Source organism: Octodon degus, unplaced genomic scaffold (assembly GCF_000260255.1).
Source record: "Octodon degus isolate 3935 unplaced genomic scaffold, OctDeg1.0 scaffold00194, whole genome shotgun sequence".
NCBI lineage: Eukaryota > Metazoa > Chordata > Mammalia > Rodentia > Octodontidae > Octodon > Octodon degus.
Window position 1 is genome coordinate 1,918,106 of NW_004524770.1, and position 7,685 is coordinate 1,925,790.

Here is a 7,685-nt window from a genome sequence, read left to right on the forward strand (position 1 = left end):
CCCAGCACCACATGCCAGCCAGCCCCGCCCCCTGGTGGGCTGAGCTGGCCACACACACACACACACACACACACACAAATAAAATTTAAAAAAAAAAAAAAAAAAAAAGAACCCAGCATGGTGGTGCATGCCCATAATCCCAGCTACGTGGGACTCTGCAGGAGAGAGAATCACAAGTCTGAGCACAGCAGCTCCTCTGCTTCCACACATGCTCAAGCCAGGAGCGCACAGCACACTTCCAGAAATGTGGGAAAGAAACAGTACGCAGCCCTGGGCACCCCTCTCCAGGTGGCACCTTGGTTCCCAGCCCCACTGCCTCCAGGTCACAGTCGACTGCTAGGCCCGCCCACGATGCAGCGCAGCACAGAGGCTGGCTCGGCCAGCCAAGGTCATCAGCCCATGCCCGCTGGACCACTACTTCCCCACGGCACAGCAGGGCCTACTTGGCCACACCCTCCAGAGATTGGCCTGTCAGACCCCAGACAGATGCTACAGACACAATGAAATGTCATCAGAACACAAACAGGAAATCGGGGTCACTTGTGCACCTTAGGATGACAGCCTATCATGCAATGGCCAGAAGCAGTGCTCTGTAGAAATTAAAGGGCAGAAGGCCTCGATCAAGGATGGAGGAGGGGAAAGCTAAGTCAAGAACAGTAAGCCGGCCTTCTCGCTGTCAGAGCACACTGCAGAAAGTAGTGGAGCCCAGGCTGCCTTGGTCAGCACCTCCTAAGTATGGCACCAGGAGGTCCTGGGGCTGCCCAGCTTTGGGGATGAGTAAGGGGTCAGGGTCCTTCAGGGACCTCAGCTCTCCCATGACCACATGAGGCTTTGGGGGAACATCTAGACACAAGTCACGACACAGTTTAGGGCCCCCTGGCTGAGCCATCACAGGATCTTCAGCCGTCTGACATTCTGGAGCACCTAGTAGCCCTCAAAAGGCAGGAAGCAATGAAGGTGGGCTGCAGTCAGACCAGGGAACCAATAAGTCCAGGTGTAGGGCAGGAGGCTGCGGCAGCACAGCAGGCTAACACACCACAGCACCCGTCCCAGGCCCCTCGAGGGACGTGCCCAAGGAGCCAATGGGGCCAGCCACCTTTATCCTGCCAGAGCACTGTGCATTTCTCAATTTGCACCCATAGAAACATGCTCTACGCTAATTGTTAAATAAAGACAGCATTAATATTCGTATCATTGCAAATGCTTACAGGTTATTTTTACAGATTTTGAATAAATTTAGAATCACATAAACAGTCTCTGCTCTATGCACAACAAAAACCTTTTTTAGAAACAAAGTGTATGTCACACACTGAGTCTGGCCTCGTCTGCACATCAGCACTGGCAAGACACATGGGCACCCAGTCTCTGCCCCTCAGCATACCTCAGGGACAGGAGGAACTGAAGGCGGCCTTCGCTGAACAGCGGCTCCTTACCCTGCAGCTGAGCACAGCCAAGTCCAACTGCATGAGAAGCGCCATTACTGTGCTCTTCTGCAGGCAAAATGAGTAACCTTTATGGTCTCCAATTCCTCGCCATCTCAGCTTTCTTCAAGGTCCTGTGGTTGTTCTTAGTCTGGGGCTATATGCAATTCATTACAAAGTCGGCTACTTAATTCTATTCAGCACTTAAAGCCGCTTAACAGCAGAACACATCGCAGCTCCCCATGCTAATAAGGCGGCAATGAAGGCACAAGTGGCCAGATGCTAACTCAGGGTGCTGCATTAAGTCTGTACTAGCCACCAAGCTTCTCAGCCATCACAGAAAGCATTTGTATTTGGAATCAGTATAGGAAACAGGAAGTCTCTAGATTTGAAGAAAGCAAGAGAAACAACACCCTGAGTTGCCCAGTGTTTCCCAGTCTCAATGCCTGCAGGGCAGCCTTAAGACAAGGCCAAAGGGAGCTGGGCTCAGTTGTGCACACCCAGAATTTCAACATGTTGGAAGGTTGAGGCTGGAGCGCCCCAAGCTTGAGACTAACCTAGGCAACTCAGCAAGTGAGACCCTGCCTTAAAAGAAACATGAAATAGGAAAAGGCTGGGGATGTAGCTTAGTGCAAAGACTGCAATGAAACCTGAGGGGGAAGGGGGAAAAGAAGGAGAGGAGAGGGGAGGGGAGAGGAGAGCACAGCAGAGGAGAGCACAGCAGAGCAGAGCATAGCAGAGGAGAATGGAGGGGAAGGGAGGAGAGGAGAGGGGAAGGGAGAGAAGGAAGGAGAGGAGGGGAAGGAGGGGGGAGAGGAGGGGGAGAGAAGGGAGAAGGGAGAAGAGGGAAAGGGGGGAGGGGAAAGCAGAGGAGAGCAGAGCACAGCAGAGGAGAATGGAGGGGAAGGGAGGAGAGGGGAGGGGAGAGAAGGAAGGAGAGAGGAGGAAGGAGGGGGGGGGGGGGGGGGGGGGGGGGGGGGGGGGGGGGGGGGGGGGGGGGGGGGGGGGGGGGGGGGGGGGGGGGGGGGGGAGGGGAGGGGAGAGAAGCGAGACGGGAAGAGAGGGAAAGGGAGGGCGGGGGAGGAGGGGAGGCAAAGGGAGGTAAGGAAAGGAGGCAAAGAGGAGGCTTAGCAGGTCCTTGAGAAGCACCAGGAGGGCGGTGATGTCCCTGAAGAGATAGCCGCAAGCCCACTGTCCATGACAGGTCTCCTCAAATACCATCCTCAACTGATCGCACGGCTCAGTATTGAGTGCACGTGCCAAAAGCGTCACACACTCCAAGAACAGCGTCTGGAATCCAAGGCAACACACTTTCAAACACACACAAGATGAACGGTGCGCTATCCTTCAGTAACGCTTGTTTGGATCAACGTCATCATGATGCAGCACAGCAGAAAGCTGGTCCACAGTAGTCCCAGGGCGTGCTGGGAAAGCTCTAGGTGGGCGCTCCCTACAGCTCGCTGCTCATTAAGGGCACGACCGAATCAGACGAGTCTGTCCCCTTGAGTGCTGCGTCACGTGTCCCTGACATAGAACTCCAGGGCCTTGGCAGGAGCAGAGCAGAGGAGGTGAAGCACAGCCGCAGAACCCCAAGTCCCATGAATCAGGACAGCAGCGAGCCTTTGGGCAAAAGACCACTGCCTCGCAGGGTCCCTGGATGTCCTCAGGGCCGCCCTTTGGCCGGCTTCCCTCTCCCTTCCAATCCCTCCCTTCTCATCTTGCTCGACATCCCCTTTGTCCCCACTAACCGGTTTTACTGTTCTCAGAAACGCATCATCCTAAAATCAGACCTGCCCAGGACACTCCCGGTGCAGTCCTGAGCACTGGGAGAGAGTATTCCAGCCATGAGCCAACACCCCACCCCCACCAGCCCCTTGATAAAAAAGAAAAAGGAAAAACACGAAGTTCTGATTGTGTTCACCCCCCCCCCCCGAAAAAATGACTCAGACTCTCCATTAAGTTTCCAAAGGTCCTTGATCCAAACAAGAGTTCTGATCCAAATCTGGGGCCCAACACTGCGTGGGACTCCCTGGAGATGACCCAAAGCCTCATCTCCCTGGAAGCCTCACAGCCCTTCCACATGGGCCTGGAACTTTCTAGCAAACAAGCCTTGGCACTTGGCTCAAGGCCCAGCCAGCTTCGAAGCACAGCTGGGCTACACCTGGGCACCACGACTACTCCCCTCCTCACCCCACCTCACTCTAGCAGACTGACTCCCCTATAGGTCACTGGGGAAGCAAGAGATCCCAGGGATCTAGCCCAAGTCCTCTGCCTTTCTGGGATGGCCCACCCCAGCTCACCATTGCCAACCACCGTCATCCCAACAGTGCTCCCTCTTTTCCCCCCGAGGGTGTCCCAGCCCGACAGCAGAGCCCACATCCCCCTTGGTTTTAAGGCAGTGAGGGACACCACTTCCCACCAAGCATGACAGCTCTAGGCACCAGCCTGCAGCTGGGCATTCCCCACAACAGGCAGCCTTTCCTTTACACAGTGAAGAGCAGCTGCCATCAGCAACAAGGACAGAGGCTCCAGACCCCCGCACCCAAGCCAGGGGACGCAGGCCGAGTGCCCAGACCAGGGGCAGGCATGCTCAGTGCCCAGCAGCCGTGTGCCCTCCCCACACACCCCAGCATTCTCCAGGCACGGACTACGCACCTGGAGTATGTTTCTCCAAACTAACCAAACAGGTTTTCCACTTGGAGGAAAAGGAGAGAGGCACCAACACCAAGCCACAGTGCACAAGGCACACACCTCACATCCACTCCTTTCTGAAGGCTTCTTCTACCAAGCCCAACTCAGAGACTACAGTGTCTGTACTGCCAGAAGCTCCAGCCGAAAGACAGGAGTGCTCGAAATTCTGCCAAGTGGCCCCACACTACTTTGGGATTTGGGAGGGAAGGGAAGCAGCATCGTGGAGCTCATGAAAACTGCAGCGAACTCACAAGGGCTGCAGGCGTGCCTGTGGCAGGTTCATCCCCACAGCCTCACTTGGACCCCGGGCGTCTCATAAGGCTCTTGACACTGACAAATGAAATGTACTAGCAAAAACATTTTGAAAAGGCAAAAATGACAGCACAGACATTAATTACTGTACACAGAAACTATGTTTAAAGTTTCAAACTAGAAGGTGAAATAGTATTAAGACTTGAGTATTTTTTATAAGTCACTTTTTTTTTTTTGCGGTACCAGGGATTGAACTCAGGACCTTGTGCTTTCCAGGCAAGTGCTTATTCCACTGAGCCATCTCCCCAGTCCTATAAGCCACATTTAAATACCAACTTCCTTTTAGTCTCAAGAGTATAAATCAACCTCAAAGCACACTAAGTTTTGGAATTAAACTTTACATTTGACAGCACTAAAGGCTAAGCCAGATGTCCACGTCCAAGAGAAGCATGGTAACACAGAGGAGACAGTGCCACATAGGCCACCATGCTGTCTACAGGGTCCTCGGCAGGACACAGCAGTCACAGCCCCCAGTGTCCAAGGGTCTTCTTATAAGACCCTTACCTGATGATCCCTCATTCCATACAGTAACATTTCCAACAGAACACAAACCTACCTACCAAAGATTTTCTCAGCTTCCTCTCAATACTGTGACTGTATGCGTCTAGTGTCACTTCCAGGGACAGTGTCAGCACTCCTAGGTGGGGAACCAAGAGTGTCCAGAGGGCCTACAATGCACCAGCCACTCGATGCTGTATCTTCATACGTATTTCTCACAATCACACACTTCACAGCCAAAGATATGGGAGAACAAACAGTGACTTTCCTCCTGCCAAAGAGCCCTGATCACAGGATCTTGGGGTCCTGGCCAGAGCTTCCCCATGACCCCTCGCAGTACCCTGCACAAGACAGCCCCAACACACACACACACACACACACACACACACACACACACACCCGTGGTGCTAGAGATCAAACCCAGGGCCTTGTGCACAAGGCAAGAACTCCACCACTGAGCCACATCCCCATTCGGGGTGCTTAATCTCATGCACGTGATGTCAACCACTCTGAAGGCTGTTGCCATTGCTTCTGCTCAAAGACATCATCCCACCTGCCTCATACTCACCCCAACAGGATGATACAGGAGGACAAGTCTTTTCTGAAGCACCAGAAAAGTGATTTTCAGGGGCCGGGGAGATGGCTCAGTGGAGTAAGTGCTTTCCTGGCAAGCACAAGGGCCTGAGTTCAATCCCTGGTTCCACAAAAAAAAAAAAAAAAGAAAGAAAGAAAGAAAGAAAGAAAGAAAGAGAAAAGTGATTTTCAAAATGCAATAAAAAAAAAAAAACCTTAAAAAAAATGCAGTAAACTTAGGGCTGGCAAAATAGCTCAGTAGAGGGGCTGGTGAGATGGCTCAGTGGTCTAAAGCACCTACTTAGAACAAGCATAGCAAAGCACAGGGACCGCGGTTCAATCCCACAGTAAATTCCATTAGTAAATTCCATTTGTAGACTGCATAGAACATAAAATCATAAAAAAGGAAATGTCATGTTTTCAATTAGCTGAACATAATAAGACTTTAAAAGTCAAGCAAGTCTTAAGGAATATCCAAGACACTTTTGATAGAGGCATGAAGAAAAGACAGGAGACAAGTCAAGTGGCATTTTGTAAACACTGAAAGAACACTGCTCAGTAAGGTGGAAAACTGCAGAGTCTGACCACTCCGGACGCACCTGGGAGGAGGGACGAAACATGCCCAAGTATGCATACACTGATGGTCTGACTGCAGAGGTGCTGCAGCCCCCAATTGAAAGGAAAGCCTCATCCCTGAAGTTGTCTCTGCACCTGCCCATTCAAATTCACCCTCTTCTCTCAACAAACACCAACAAATTCGCTAGTAACAAAGGCACTGCACAGCAGGTAAGGTAAGGTAAGGTAAGGTATTTCCACAAAATCCAGAACAGACAGATGGAGGAAGGATTTCATTTTACAGGAAACAAAATGGTTTTATAAACATGATTGCTCACAAAAGAAAATGAAGACCTGTTCCAGATGCTGCAAGAACCACCCTAGTACACAGCACAATAAGAGTGTCTTCAACAAAATTTTTGAACGAAAATCTTCATATTAGAAGGCAGTATATCCTTGAGACCACAAATAAATGAAACAAGAGGATCAACTTGGTGTCTGGGGGCATCGTTTAGTTGTAAAGTGCTTGACTATCACGCATGAGGCCACAAAATAAAAACATAAAAGGACATAAACTCTAGAACCACGATGCTTTGGTTCAGATCTCTAACCTGAAACTTACTGTGTGTAACCTGCAGTGGAGGATTACTTAACCTCCATTTCCTCAAAATGATTAGAGGATAACGCTAGTGCCTGGGAGGCTCCTGCAAGTGTGCTGACTCTAAAGATCCCCTGACAGTCTGGAACAGTAAGCCGCAAACACTTTTTCATGCCCTCACATAAGTGCCATGATTGAGAAGGCTACCGTGGGGCACCCAAGGCAGATTCTTCGAGGAGAGGCAGCCACCCATTTCTTCCTCATCCTGTTTGGATGACAACACCCACAGAAAGCAGGTGCTCCAAGGGCGGAAGCGCCACCCTCAGCGCTCCAACCCCAACAAGGAAAAGGCGAACTAACACGCTGGAGCACCTGTGTGCCACAGGCTGCCGCCGCCATAGCTCCATCCGCTCTTCTTATCAGCAAAAGCAGATGTCACACGCCAGACGGGGAACGAGGACGGGCGAGAGGTCAAAGTGAACCCTTAGCTCTGGCTTCCGGGTACCATCAGGGTCGCTGGGCCTCCCTCAAGAGCGCGGTGAGCTACACAAACGCTCCCCAAGTGCGAGTCAATGGCCGACTACTAGGCTCCCGCAGTCGTGCCGTGCCGCCCCCAGGAAACGCTGCGACCCGGTCCAGCGCTGGTTCTCCGCTCGGGACAGAGCCCTGAGGCCGCCGACCGCCCCCTACCTGCTCACCGCACGGGAGCCCGAGAGGCCGCTTTCGCGACTACCCGACCGTCGTCCTCATCGGGGCTTACAAACTCCCACAGCCTAAGGATGTACTCCTCGGCGGTCAGAAGCCGCCCCACAAGTCACACTCCCCAAGGTACTTCCGAGGCGGGACGTCCCGCAGTGCGCGCAGCTGGCCCGCATTCACGAATGAGGGCAGAAACGAAGGCGCGGGAGCGGCTCCAGGAGGGCAGCGGCGCCGCGGGCGTCTCCGAGGTGAAGGGAGGACGGTCGCGCGGGCCCGCTCACGCCCGCAGCCGTCGCGCGCACAGCCGGGCCTGCCTCCGGCCGCAGCCACGTCCCGCG

General features: G+C 52.9%; 1 protein-coding gene across 4 annotated transcripts in view; it reads right to left on the reverse strand.

Annotated features, from left to right (window-relative positions):
• Nucleotides 1-7,429, reverse strand: part of Osbpl2 (oxysterol binding protein like 2) — a 43,142-nt gene extending 35,713 nt beyond the window's left edge. For 2 of the 4 annotated variants that reach the window (XM_004644168.3, XM_023704316.1), the window contains exon 1: nucleotides 5,491-5,594. The gene's annotated coding sequence lies outside the window, so the exon portion shown is untranslated. Of the gene's footprint in view, nucleotides 1-5,490; nucleotides 5,596-7,338 lie in introns of those variants that run through there. The other 2 variants (XM_023704315.1, XM_004644169.2) reach the window with 2 other exon arrangements.
• Nucleotides 7,430-7,685: the final 256 nt, after the last annotated feature.